The sequence below is a fragment of the Brassica napus genome, unplaced genomic scaffold, assembly GCF_020379485.1.
Source record: "Brassica napus cultivar Da-Ae unplaced genomic scaffold, Da-Ae ScsIHWf_1363;HRSCAF=1937, whole genome shotgun sequence".
In the NCBI taxonomy this organism is placed as follows: domain Eukaryota; kingdom Viridiplantae; phylum Streptophyta; class Magnoliopsida; order Brassicales; family Brassicaceae; genus Brassica; species Brassica napus.
The window spans coordinates 74,699-90,000 of record NW_026014780.1 but is presented as its reverse complement, the minus strand read 5'-3'; positions in this window follow the sequence as shown (position 1 = coordinate 90,000).

Below are 15,302 nucleotides of genomic sequence, written 5' to 3'. Positions count from 1 at the left end.
GACGTCCTATGTGTGCTGACGGACACACACAGACGTCCTGTGTGTGCTGACGGACACCCCCGCATGTCCTGTTTGTGCTGACGGACACACACGGACACACACAGGCACACACGGACAGCCACGGACGTCCTGTGTGTGTGCTGACAGACAGCCATGGACAGCCACAGACGTCCTGTGTGTGCTGATGAACAGCCACGGACAGCCACAGATGTCCTGTGTGTGCTGACGGACAGCCACGGACGTCATGTGTGTGCTGGTGGACACCCACGGACGTCCTGTGTGTACTGAACAGACAGCCCACGTGGGCCAAAAATCACCCAAACAGTCCACGGGAAGGGCCAGCGTTCTGAGTCCAAGGACCAACGTGCTGATATGTGTAGTGATGGACAGTCACGGACGTCCTGTGTGTGCTGACGGACACAGACGGACGCACACGGACAGCCACGGCCATCCTGTGTGTGCTGGCGGACACCCAAGGACGTCCTGTGTGTACTGAACAGAGAGCCCACGTAGGCCAAAATCACCCAAACAGTCCACGGGAAGGGTCAGCCTGCTGATATGTGTACTGATGGTTAGCCACGGACGTCCTATGTGTGCTGACGGACACACACGGACACACACGGACAGCCACACACGTCCTGTGTGCTGACGGACACACACGGACGTCCTGTGTGTGCTGACGGACACCCATGGACGTCCAGTGTGTACTGAACAGACAGCCCACGTGGGCCAAAATCACCCGAACAGTCCACGAGAAAGGTCAGCGTGCTGAGTCCAAGGCCAAACGTGCTGATATGTGTACAGATTGACAGCCACGGACGTCCTGTGTGTGCTAACGGACACACACGGACACACACGGACACCCACACACGTCCTGTGTATGCTGACGAACACCCACGGACGTCCTTTGTGTACTGAACAGACAGCCCAGGTGGGCCAAAATCACCCGAACAGTCCACGGGAAGGGCCAGCGTGCTGAGTCCAAGGACCAACGTGCTGAGTCTAAGAACCAACGTGCTGATATGTGTACTGATGGACAGCCACGGACGTCCTGTGTGTGCTGACGGACACTCACGGACTCACACGGACAGCCACGGACGTCCTGTGTGTGCTGGTGGACACCCACGGATGTCCTGTGTGTACTGAACAGACAGCCCACGTGGGCCAAAATTACCCAAACAGTCCACGGGAAGGGTCAGCGTGCTGAGTCCAAGGACAAACATGCTGATATGTGTACTGATGGACAGCCATGGACGTCATGTATGTGCTGATGGACACACAAGGACACACACGGACAGCCACAGACGTCATGTGTGTGCTGACGGACACACACAGACGTCCTGTGTGTGCTGACGGACTACCACGGACGTCCTGTGTGTGCTGACGGACACACACAGACACACACGGACAGCCACGGACGTCCTCTGTGTGTTGACTGACAGCCACGGACAGCCCCGTACGTCATGTGTGTGCTGGCGGACACCCACGGACGTCCTGTGTGTACTTAACAGACAGCCCATGTGGGCCAAAATCACCCAAACAGTCCACGGGAAGGGCCAGCGTGCTGAGTCCAAGGACCAACATGCTGATATGTGTACTGATGGACAGCCACATACGTCCTCTGTGTGCTGACGGACACATACGGACACACACGGACACACACGGACAGCCACAGACATCCTATGTGTGCTGGAGGACACCCACGGACGTCCTGTGCGTACTGAACAGACAGCCCACGTGGGCCAAAATCACCCGAACAGTCCACGTGAAGGGTCAGCGTGCTATGTCCAAGGACCAACGTGCTACTATGTGTACTAATGGACAGCCACGGACGTCATGTGTGTGCTGACGGACACACACGGACACACACAGACAGCCACAGACGTCCTGTGTGTAACACCCCCAAACCGTTTTAGACATCGGTCAGTCAGCCGGGCAACAATCAAACAAGAACAGGCCCGAACGACCTTCCTCTGCCAAGTCCGAAAGTGTTACAACGGGTTGAGAATAGACTTTCCAAGTCCCAAACATAATTCTGTAACCCAGAATATCCATTCAAAACTCGTTTCCTCTAATTTTCGGCCTAGGCTTTGCAACCCGTACCAAATCATAGAGTTGTGTTAGGTTGGACTAACCTAATATCATATTCAACACGTCAAGAATATAAAACATACTTTATTCCATATATATAAAACATGAAGTTCACAAGCCCAAAATATTATACATATGGTCCATGGACGCAGTAGAAAGTAAAACATACATTTATATATCTAGAAAACGAGTCTTTAGCAAAAGATGTCCAATTTACACCAGCTCCTACAGTTCCGCGAGCGCTATGGTCCTTTCTACTGGTCACCTGCAAAAGGATGTGGGGAGTGAGTGAACTAGTTTCACTCAGTGAGCCAGGGTTCCCTATCTAGCATATACAACTACCCGTCATTCTAAACCCAACCCCAAACACAAGCAAGACGGGTAGTTTAACAATCAATAAAGCATGGCCGATTTAAGCAATAAACCATTAAACCATAATAAATCAAACACTCTTATGAGTGTCATATCAATCAACCACATATATATATATATATATACTCCTAGGGCCCAACATAATCATTCTTCCTCCACATAAGGGACACCGGCAACCCCTTCACTATTACACCACACAGGCGTAGGCGCTTGGGAATCGCCCGGTCACGGTCCTCAATCGGAATCGTCGTGCCCTGGTCCTCTATCGGACTCGCCGGGGGCTGTACATTCCACGTGTGACACTCGGCCTTGGTGATCAAGCCAAGTTCAACCGAGCCCACCACTTTCCGGACCACGACCGGCTTAGTGGTACCATTTGAGGAAGAAATGACCTGCAAACTACTACTAGAACCACCACGAGGTTCTCACACAACAGTACCAGTACCGATGTCAGGAACCTGCATTCAAAATTCATTAACAAACAATTAACCGTGAATCACAGTGATTAACCGATGTGGCTTGACTTTCTGATTCCGGAAGTTGACCAAACCCTTTTTCTCCCCTCCAAATCTTCGTCTTGGTACCGTGATGCTAAATCCCAAAATCCAACGTCGATTTCATGAATGGACTAGTCTGGACTGATCAGAACTCCGAAAGAACCTTCCTTGACTTCTGGATAGTCTTTCGGAACTTCCGAACAATTTATCGGTCTTCGAAAAATGTCTATACTTCTAAATCACCTCACTTCTTTCTCTTTCTCTCTCTAAGAAACGTTTTGGAGTGTCCTTGGTGTGTCTGAATGAGTAAAAATGAACCAGGGTAGCTGGGTATATATAGAAGTTGCTGGCCAATAAGAATGAGCCACCCGATCGCCTGTGTGTCGTCCTGCATGCTTCCGGTCGCATGCGTGGCGACATTTGGGCGTCCACATGCCATGTTGCATGCTCTCAAGCCATGCCAGAACACACCTCCACGTCCACTTGCCCTTCAGCATGTCTGGTGTTCATGCATCGCGATGCACAGGCCTCTGCATGTCGGTTTGCATGCGTAGATCGCAGGTATTGCGACACCTCGTGCTTCTGTGTGTCAGTCTGCATGGAACTGCTTCATGCACGTCTACACCTCCTTCTTGTCTTGACACTCAGCAGGTTAAATGGTTGACACCACGTCCTGATCCCTTAGATTAAGCCACCTCGAGCTTCTCGGTCGAGTTACGCGATTTTGGGCCTTCTGGTGAATTTTCATCCCGCGATCAATCTCGAATATTTTTCCGCTCCCGATCTGATGAGCTGAATATTTTTAATAGACTCCAGACTAACCTTAACCTTGAGAATAAAATTTTTTCGAGCCTTCGGGTTCTCCGAGAAATTCCATAAAACAGAAATTAGGGTTTTTTTTGTTTTTTTTTGTTTTTGTTTTTTTGTTTTTTTTAAGATAGGGTATTACACTGTGTGTGCTGACAGACACACACGTACGTCATGTGTGTGCTGACGGACACCCACGGACATCCTGTGTGTGCTGACGGACACACACAGACAGCCACGGACGTCCTGTGTGTGCTGACAGACAGCCACAAACGTCCTGTGTGTGCTGGCGGACACCCACGGACGTACTGTGTATACTGAACAGACAACCCAAGTGTGCTGAGTCCAAGGACCAACGTGCTGAGTCCAAGGAACAGCGTGCTGGTATGTGTACTGATGGACAGCCACAGACGTAATGTGTGTGCTGACGGACACAAACAAACACACACGGACACACACAGACAGCCACAGACGTCATGTGTGTGCTGACAGACAGCCCCGGACAGCCACAGACGTCCTGTGTGTGCTGGCAGACACCCACAGACGTCCTGTGTGTACTGAACAAACAGCCCACGTGGGCCAAAAATCACCCAAACAGTCCACGGGAAGGGCCAGCGTGCTGATATTTGTACTGATGGACAGCCACGGACGTCCTGTGTGTGCTGCCGGCCACAGACAGACACACACGGACACACATGGACGGCCACGGACGTCCTGTGTGTGCTGGCGGACACCCACAGACGTCTTGTGTGTACTGAACAGACAGCCCACGTGGGCCAAAATCACCCGAACAGTCCACAGGAAGGGTCAGTGTGCTGAGTCCAAGGACCAACGTGCTGATATGTGTACTGATGGACAGCCACGGACGTCTTGTGTGTGCTGACGGACACACACAGACACACACGGACAGCGACGGACGTCCTATGTGTGCTGACGAACACACACGGACGTCCGGTGTGTGCTGACGGACACCCACGGACGTCCTGTGTGTACTGAACAGACAGACCACGTGGGCCAAAATCACCCGAACAGTCCACGGGAAGGGTCAGCCTGCTGAGTCCAAGGACCAACGTGCTGATATGTGTACTGATGGACAGCCACAGGCGTCCTGTGTGTGCTGACGGACACACACGGACACACACGGACACACACGGACACACACGGACAGCCACAGACGTCCTGTGTGTGCTGACGGACATACACGGACGTCCTGTGTGTGCTGACGGACATCCACGGACGTCCTGTGTGTACTGAACAGACAGCCCACGTGGGCCAAAATCACCCGAACAGTCCACAAGAAGGGTCAGCGTGCTGAGTCCAAGGACCAACGTGCTTATATGTGTACTGATGGACAGCCACGGACATCCTGTGTGTGCTGACGGACACACACCGACACACACGGGCAGCCACAGACGTCCTGTGTGTGCTTGCGGACATCCACGGACGACCTGTGTGTACTGAACAGACAGCCCACGTGGGCCAAAATCACCCGAACAGTCCACGGGAAGGGTCAGCATGCTGAGTCCAAGGACCAGCATGCTGATATGTATACTGATGGACAGCCACGAACGTCCTGTGTGTGTGCTGACGGACACACACGGACACGCACGGACAGCCACGGACGTCCTGTGTGTGCTGACGGATACACACAGACGTCATGTGTGTGCTGACGGACACCCACGGACGTCATGTGTGTGCTGACGGACACCCACGGACGTCCTGTGTGTGCTGACGGACACACACAGACAGCCACGGACGTCCTGTGTGTGCTGACAGACAGCCACAGACGTCCTGTGTGTGCTGGCGGACACCCACGGACGTACTGTGTGTACTGAACAGACAACCCAAGTGTGCTGAGTCCAAGGACCAACGTGCTGAGTCCAAGGAACAGCGTGCTGGTATGTGTACTGATGGACAGCCACAGACGTAATGTGTGTGCTGACGGACACAGACAAACACACACGGACACACACAGACAGCCACAAACGTCATGTGTGTGCTGACAGATAGCCCCGGACAGCCACAGACGTCCTGTGTGTGCTGGCAGACACCCACAGACGTCCTGTGTGTACTGAACAAACAGCCCACGTGGGCCAAAAATCACCCAAACAGTCCACGGGAAGGGCCAGCGTGCTGATATGTGTACTGATGGACAGCCACAGACGTCCTGTGTGTGCTGACGGCCACAGACAGACACACACGGACACACATGGACGGCCACGAACGTCCTGTGTGTGCTGGCGGACACCCACAGACGTCTTGTGTGTACTGAACAGACAGCCCACGTGGGCCAAAATCACCCGAACAGTCCACAGGAAGGGTCAGTGTGCTGAGTCCAAGGACCAACGTGCTGATATGTGTACTGATGGACAGCCACGGACGTCTTGTGTGTGCTGACGAACACACACAGACACACACGGACAGCGACGGACGTCCTATGTGTGCTGACGAACACACACGGACGTCCTGTGTGTGCTGACGGACACCCACGGACGTCCTGTGTGTACTGAACAGACAGACCACGTGGGCCAAAATCACCCGAACAGTCCACGGGAAGGGTCAGCGTGCTGAGTCCAAGGACCAACGTGCTGATATGTGTACTGATGGACAGCCACAGACGTCTTGTGTGTGCTGACGGACACACACGGACACACACGGACACACACGGACACACACGGACAGCCACGGACGTCCTGTGTGTGCTGACGGACATACACGGACGTCCTGTGTGTGCTGACGGACACCCACGGACGTCCTGTGTGTACTGAACAGACAGCCCACGTGGGCCAAAATCACCCGAACAGTCCACAAGAAGGGTCAGCGTGCTGAGTCCAAGGACCAACGTGCTTATATGTGTACTGATGGACAGCCACGGACATCCTGTGTGTGCTGACGGACACAGACGGACACACACCGACACACACGGGCAGCGACGGATGTCCTGTGTGTGCTTGCGGACATCCACGGACGTCCTGTGTGTACTGAACAGACAGCCCACGTGGGCCAAAATCACCCGAACAGTCCACGGGAAGGGTCAGCGTGCTGAGTCCAAGGACCAGCATGCTGATATGTATACTGATGGACAGCCACGAACGTCCTGTGTGTGCTGACGGACACACACGGACAGCCACGGACGTCCTGTGTGTGCTGACGGATACACACAGACGTCATGTGTATGCTGACGGACACCCACGGACGTCATGTGTGTGCTGACGGACACCCACGGACGTCCTGTGTGTGCTGACGGACACACACAGATAGCCACGGACGTCCTGTGTGTGCTGACAGACAGCCACAGACGTCCTGTGTGTGCTGGCGGACACCCACGGACGTACTGTGTGTACTGAACAGACAACCCAAGTGTGCTGAGTCCAAGGACCAACGTGCTGAGTCCAAGGAACAGCGTGCTGGTATGTGTACTGATGGACAGCCACAGACGTAATGTGTGTGCTGACGGACACAGACAAACACACACAGACAGCCACATACGTCATGTGTGTGCTGACAGACAGCCCCGGACAGCCACAGACGTCCTGTGTGTGCTGGCAGACACCCACAGACGTCCTGTGTGTACTGAACAAACAGCCCACGTGGGCCAAAAATCACCCAAACAGTCCACGGGAAGGGCCAGCGTGCTGATATGTGTACTGATGGACAGCCACGGACGTCCTGTGTGTGCTGACGGCCACAGACAGACACACACGGACACACATGGACGGCCATGGACGTCCTGTGTGTGCTGGCGGACACCCACAGACGTCTTATGTGTACTGAACAGACAGCCCACGTGGGCCAAAATCACCCGAACAGTCCACAGGAAGGGTCAGTGTGCTGAGTCCAAGGACCAACGTGCTGATATGTGTACTGATGGACAGCCACGGACGTCTTGTGTGTGCTGACGGACACACACAGACACACACGGACAGCGACGGACGTCCTATGTGTGCTGACGAACACACACGGACGTCCTGTGTGTGCTGACGGACACCCACGGGCGTCCTGTGTGTACTGAACAGACAGACCACGTGGGCCAAAATCACCCGAACAGTCCACGGGAAGGGTCAGCGTGCTGAGTCCAAGGACCAAAGTGCTTATATGTGTACTGATGGACAGCCACGGACATCCTGTGTGTGCTGACGGACACAGACGGACACACACTGACACACACGGACACACACAGACAGCCACGGACGTCCTGTGTGTGCTGACGGACATACACGGACGTCCTGTGTGTGCTGACGGCCAACCACGGATGTCCTGTGTGTACTGAACAGACAGCCCACGTGGGCCAAAATCACCCGAACAGTCCACAAGAAGGGTCAGCGTGCTGAGTCCAAGGACCAACGTGCTTATATGTGTACTGCTGGACAGCCACGGACATCATGTGTGTGCTGACGGACACAGACGGACACACACCGACACACACGGGCAGCCACGGACGTCCTGTGTGTGCTTGCGGACATCCACGGACGTCCTGTGTGTACTGAACAGACAGCCCACGTGGGCCAAAATCACCCGAACAGTCCACGGGAAGGGTCAGCGTGCTGAGTCCAAGGACCAGCATGCTGATATGTATACTGATGGACAGCCACGAATGTCCTGTGTGTGCTGACGGACACACACGGACACGCACGGACAGCCACGGACGTCCTGTGTGTGCTGACGGATACACACAGACGTCATGTGTATGCTGACGGACACCCACGGACGTCATGTGTGTGCTGACGGACACACACGGACACACACGGAAACACACAGACAGCCACGGACGTCCTCTGTGTGCTGACGGACAGCCACGGACAGCCACGGATGTAATACCCCATCTTAAAAAAAAAAACCCTAATTTCGGTTTTATGGAATTTCTCGGAGAAGCCGAAGGCTTGGGAAATTTTTATTGTCAAGGTTAAGGTTAGTCTGGAGTCTATTAAAAATATTCAGCTCATCAGATTGGGAGCGGAAAAATATTCGAGATTGACCGCGGGACGAAAATTCACCAGAAGGCCCGAAATCGCGTAAATCGACCGAGAATCTCGAGGTGGCTTAATCTAAGGGATCATGACGTGGTGTCAACCATTGAACCTTCTGAGTGTCAACACAAGAAGGAGGTGTAGACGTGCATGAAGCAGTTCCATGCAGATTGACACACAGAAGCACAAGGTGTCGCAATACCTGCGATCTGCGCATGCGAACCGACATGCAGAGGCCCGTGTGTCGCGATGCATGAACAGCAGACATGCTGAAGGGCAAGTGGACGTCGAGGTGTCTTCTATCATGGCTAGTGTAATGCCCGAATCCGGCCTCTCGACAAGACTGAACCTGTTTGCTACTTAATCAATTTATTTGCTTGTTTGATTCATTTTTAAGTCTTTCATTTACTAAGTCATGTTCGAATCTGAGGTTCTAAATCAATTGAACAGATAGCACAGCGGAATAACAATGTGTAAACTTTGTATTACATAGAAACATGAGATCCAATACACAACTTCTTAACAGTTTCATAGACAATCACTAGTTCGTCCCTAGCATCATCTAACCACACGTTACACAGCCTCTCACTGACCGAGCCATCACGGCTCCTTGCCTTGACCAGAACCATCCTTAGTTTCTGAAACCACAACCAGGTAAGCATTAATCATAACCAAGAATAGGACTGGTCGATCCTACAATGCTTGGCTTGGTTCCTAGAACATTGATAAACCTCAGACAATATACTTATAATAAGATATGAACCTGCCTACCGAATCCTAAGTCATTCAACCAACCACCCCTTGACTTAGAATCAGATAGACAGCCCATAATAGATAAACAGAACACACGAACAGTCCGGATCGTCCCGACGTCCATCCGGATAGAATCTAGGTGCGACCGGCCTAGATGAAGTCCGGCTCAATGGCCCAACGGACTTCCTTACCTGATCTGGCCTTGGGCCTGGATCCAACGGCCAAGTAAGCCTCACGCCCAATCCGGTCAGGCCAATGGCCGCTCAGACCTTGCGACTCTTACCCTGGCCTGGACGGACCGTGTACTTGTCTCAACGGACAAGACATGGTCTGATCCCTAAGGAACGGACATGACCTGCCTCAACAGGCACCGCTTGGTACACGCACCCCTTCGGCCTTTGGTACCTCTTGGTCCTCGTACCACTTGGCGTTCGTAACCCTTGGTTACTTACACCCTTTGGCAACTCACAACCGTTGGAAACTCGTGACCTTTGGCCACTCCTGCCTTTTGGGACATGCCCAACCGTTTAGTCCAACCGCCCAGTCTATGGTGCGATTCGAACTGACCGTCTAACCGACCAGCGTCTAGGTTAGCGGTTTGGTAATATCCGGCCAGTCTAGGAACGTGTCCCTTGGACTGAACCAACATAACCCTTCGTGCATAATCAGGAAGATGAGAAAGGACCGGATAGAAACAAGAAGAGGAGAAGAGGCCGGGTCTAATGAACCGTCCAGAGCCGCGGTGCGGTCACAAGGACCATCCGTTCGGACTGGTGCGGCCAAAGCCCACCACGTACCTTCTGAACCAGGTCAGGGTTCTCCACGCTCTTCTCCTTCTCTCGGTCTCAAATACTTGATCGGAGGTTGCTTCACAAATGATCAGATCGCCGGAAATCTAACAACCACACAATCGGCCATTCTTTGGCCGGAAACTCTCTCTCTACGATTTCTCTGAGTATTCTACTCTGGATTGGATGAATGAAATCGACAGAGAGGACCCCATATTTATAGAAAAAGAGGGGGTAAGTCTTGCCCCACGAACAGGCATGACTGGCCAGCGGATGGGCACAATCGGCCAAGGGTTACACCCTCTCGGCCGCATGCGTCCCTTCGCCAATACCGCATGGGTTTGGGTCGGACAGAGGCCCAAAGCCTTACCCAACTCTTCTGGACTTATCCCACAGCCTTGTCCCAAGCCCCAACGGTCCATGACCTCATGGCCAGACCCCCATGGCCTGCCACTGGCCCGGACCCGGACCATCGGACCGAAACCCGAACAGTCCGTCCAGCTGAGATAAGCCGACCCCCAGCTGCCTTAGCTGAGTGAGCTAGTAGTCCAGCTAGTGGAGCTGACCTTTTAGTGTCGAGCTACCCGTTGCATTCGTCCAGCTACCGTCCTGCTTGGTCTAGCTGACTCTCGACTTGTGTAAGGTTAAGTCTAAGTTTCTTACGTCCTTAAACTTCTTATCCGGCCATGGAACGCTTGCCTTGATGTCTTAAGACTGACTAGTACGTTTCCTTGAACCATGGCCGTCCCAATGATCTTATTCAGGATCCGGGATGTTACAAGTCTCCCCCACTAGAAATGGATTCGTCCTCAAATCCGAGTCATGTGTTTCATCCAACACAAACTGGGCGAACCAATTTGGAAACTCGGCCTTCATCCTGGCCTCCGTCTCCCAAGTGGTCTCTTCTTGACCATTACAATCCCAAATGACCTTGACCATCTGGATTGTTTTCTTTCTCATTACTTTTTCCATCCTATCTACGATCCGAACCGGCCTTGTTTCCAAAGTTAGGTTCGTACCTAGATCAGATGGTATTTCTGGTATTAAGATGTCCTGATCCGTCAAGCACTTCCGGAGTTGGGAGATATGGAATACATTATGAAAGGCTTCCATCTCAGATGGTAAGTCCAACTTGTATGCCACACTACCCACTCGTTCTATGACTCTGAACGGCCTTAGGTATCTTGGATCCAATTTCCTTCTACCAGAAATTCGCACTCTACCTTTAAAGGTAATCATTTTGAGATAGACCATATCACCCACTGCAAACTCCAGTTCTTTCCTTCGTTTGTCAGTGTAGTGCTTTTGTCTGTCCTGTGCGGCCCTCATCTTGTCCTGCACGAACTTGATCTTCTCTGTGGTTTCCTCCACGATCTCTGGGCCTGTCATGCTGCGTTCCCCCCACTTGGGTCCAACATAACGGTGTCCTGCATGGTCGTCCATACAAAGCTTCGTATGGCGACATGCCTATACTTGAGTGGAAGCTGTTATTGTAGGCGAACTCCACTAACGGCAAATGCCGTTCCCAGGAATCATCCCAATCGAGAACACATGCTCGAAGCATGTCCTCCAGCGACCGTATAGTTCTTTCCGACTGCCCATCAGTTTGGGGATGATAAGCCGTACTCATGTTCACTCTTGTTCCTAAAGCTTTTTGAAAAGCTTGCCAGAAGTGAGATGTGAACCTCGAATCTCTATCTGAAACTATACTTGAGGGTACTCCGTGTAGCCTCACAATCTCGTCAATGTACTTACTCACAATCCGGTCGACTCCATCAGTCTTTTTGATGGCCAGGAAGTGGGCAGACTTGGTTAGTCGATCCACTATTACCCAGACAGCATCATTCCTATTCCTGGTCGTGGGAAATCCTGTCACGAAGTCCATCGTGATGTGATCCCACTTCCATTCCGGAATAGGTAGGCTCTGAAGCAGTCCACTCGGAACTTGTTGTTTGGCCTTGACGAGTTGACAAGTAGGACATTTGGCCACCCATGCGGCCACATCGACCTTCATCCGTATCCAATGATAGTACTGTCTGAGATTATGATACATCTTGGTCACTCCAGGATGGATCGAGAATCTAGATTTGTGAGCTTCTCTAAGGATCTCGTCCTTTAAACCCCTATCATTGGGTACGCTGATCCGACCATGAACTAAGATCGTACCGTCCTTGGCGATTTGATACTCAGTCAGGTCGTTCCGAGCAACCGTCTTCAGGTTCTCATCCTGATCTTGGGCCGCTCGGATCCGGGTAAGCAGGTCGGCTCTATTCACCGCCTCTAAACCCCGTGGTCCATCCGTCCCGTTCAAAGCATTTAATCGGACAAAACGTCCCGCCTCATCCGGCTCGTCCGTTCCGCTACCGGCCGCAACATCTTCTCGTTTCCGGCTCAAGGCGTCAGCTGTTGGGGTCAAAAACGGTTACGACAAATTTAACATCCAAAACATCCGAGGAAGAAAATGAGAATTTCTCCGAAGAGTACTTTTTGAAAATAGACTCTTTCTTACGAAAAAACTTTACGGAAGAAAGAGTCGAGATGTCCGACGAAGGCTCGAAACAGGTCGCTACGTAGCGACTAAGCTCGAGCCAAAGCTCGGTCGCTACATAGCGACCGAGCGATCGTCCCACTCGGTCGCTACGCAGCGACCGAGCTTGAGCCAAAGCTCGGTCGCTACGTAGCGACCGAGCGATCGTCCCGCTCGGTCGCTACGTAGCGACCGAGCGATCGTCCCGCTCGGTCGCTACGTAGCGACCGAGCGCTCGTCCCGCTCGATCGCTACGTAGCGACCGAGCTCGAGCCAAAGCTCGGTCGCTACGTAGCGACCGAGCGATCGTCCCGCTCGGTCGCTACGTAGCGACCGAGCCCGAGCCAAAGCTCGGTAGCTACGTAGCGACCGAGCGATCGTCCCGCTCGGTCGCTACGTAGCGACCGAGCTCGAGCCAAAGCTCGGTAGCTACGTAGCGACCGAGCGATCGTCCTGCTCGGTCGTTACGTAGCGACCGAGCTCAAGCCAAAGCTTGGTCGTTACGTAGCGACCGAGCACTCGTCTCGCTCGGTCGCTACGTAGCGACCGGGCTCGAGCCAAAGTTGGGTCGCTGTGTAGCGACTGAACCTTTCCAAACATCGATACGACACCAGTCCTTGCATTCTCGTCAAACCTTCGAATGCTATCTCCCGAAGACCGTAGCAAGCTCAGTCCATGTTTCCTGCTATTCTAATTCGTCGATCAAACTTCGCGGATTAGAAACCGCGAAAAACTCGTAGTAAACGTGTCGAGTCGGAAGACAGCCCAAAGGGACCTAAAACACTACTCGAGGCCCATCCTACGAGTTTTCCTAACCAAAAGCCCGTAAACCACAGCATGGTTCACGCTTGGCCCACGAGGAAGGATAAATGTCAAGTTTCCGCGGATAAATACGGAAGTTTTGAAGATAATTGTGAAGATCGGGAAAAATGGAATATCTCCATTTTTATGCTATGACGGCTTAAGGGCAGAAGAGTAAAAGCATAAACCGACCTTCGAGCTAGTATATAAGGAGTCCTAGGCGAGGAGCAAGGGGGGAGAACTTTTTCAGAGCAAACTTAGCACTTAGAGCAATTTAGGCAATTTTCCGTTTTTGTTATTTCGAGCTGCGACTCAATTAGGTTTAGCCGTCTTAGGGTTGCTAGAACTAGGAATCTCGCCGACAGCTCTCGAGCCCAGGCTTATACCTTGTTGTAACGCTCATACGCAGATTCAGAATAAGATCTACTTTGCTCTCTTTTCGATTTCTTATTTTTATCGTTGTTATTCTCGTGTTCTGATTGCTTGACGTATGGTAATTAGCAGATATCCGGGTCCTCTGGGAAATCAGGGTTTTCTTAGTTTCCTTATTTAAACGGAAATCGACAGTGCAAATTTCGGTTCCCACAGTTTGGCGATAGAAGGAGGGGGGGGGGGTACAGATCAATCTAACCCAGAAAAGCCACATCACTCTCAATCAAACATGTCAACTAACGATGCGGATAACGTGCAAACTCCTCTTAACGGAGGCAGCGGCACCAATCTCCACACTCCAGCAGCGGATGTATCCGCGGCCAACGCACAAGCCAACGCCGCGACGCTCGAGGAGTTTAAAAAGATGTTCGCCACCTATGAGAAAAGGTCGGAAGAACAGGATAAGCTCGTGAGTACCTTGACCAAACAGGTTGAAACCTTAACGGCAAGGACTCAAGCAATCCGTCCCCGCGGAACCACCAAAATCCACGGGAAGAGGGTCGACTTCGCTACCCCACTCGACAGATCTGGAGTCGCGCGGGAACGGCCTTCCGGTCAAAACCCTAGCGAGAAATCTCCCATCAAAAAGGGGAACCCAGAAAGTCTTCCGCCTCCTGGAAAGGACTCGGAGGATAACGAAGCTGAACGCATTGACCTGGATCCTAGTGATGTCTCCAACGACACCGACGAGGACGTCGTAAGACATCCAAGAAGGACCAGGAGCCGATCTCCTCGGGAAGGTTCCCTATTCGAAAAACCAATGACGGAAGAAGAGGAAATCACCTATTGGAACGAACAAGAGGAGCTGGCTGAAAGGCAAACCGAGCTCACTCGCAGTAAACGCCGACAGGCTCGGAAATCTACTGACGAGACGTTGGATATCTGCGATCTTCGCGACTACATCACCAAGACTGCGGCGGAAGTGAGGGCCGTAAAGTCTGAAATCCATCATGCTAATAGTGCTGCCCCCGAAATCGATTGACTGCTGGAAGGAGCTCGGAAGACCCCCTTTTACCAGTCGCATTTCGGACATGAGGGTGTCCGATCTGGGAAAAATCAAAGTACCGAAGTACGATGGTACGGCCGATCCAAAAGCGCACCTTCAGGCTTTCCACATCGCGATGGGAAGAGCTAGACTTAAGGACGGCGAAAAGGATGCCGGCTACTGCCGCCTGTTCGTCGAAAATCTGGAAGGAGCGGTGCTTGAATGGTTCGCACGCCTCCATCGCAACACCATCGGGAGTTTCCGACAGCTCGCATCGGAATT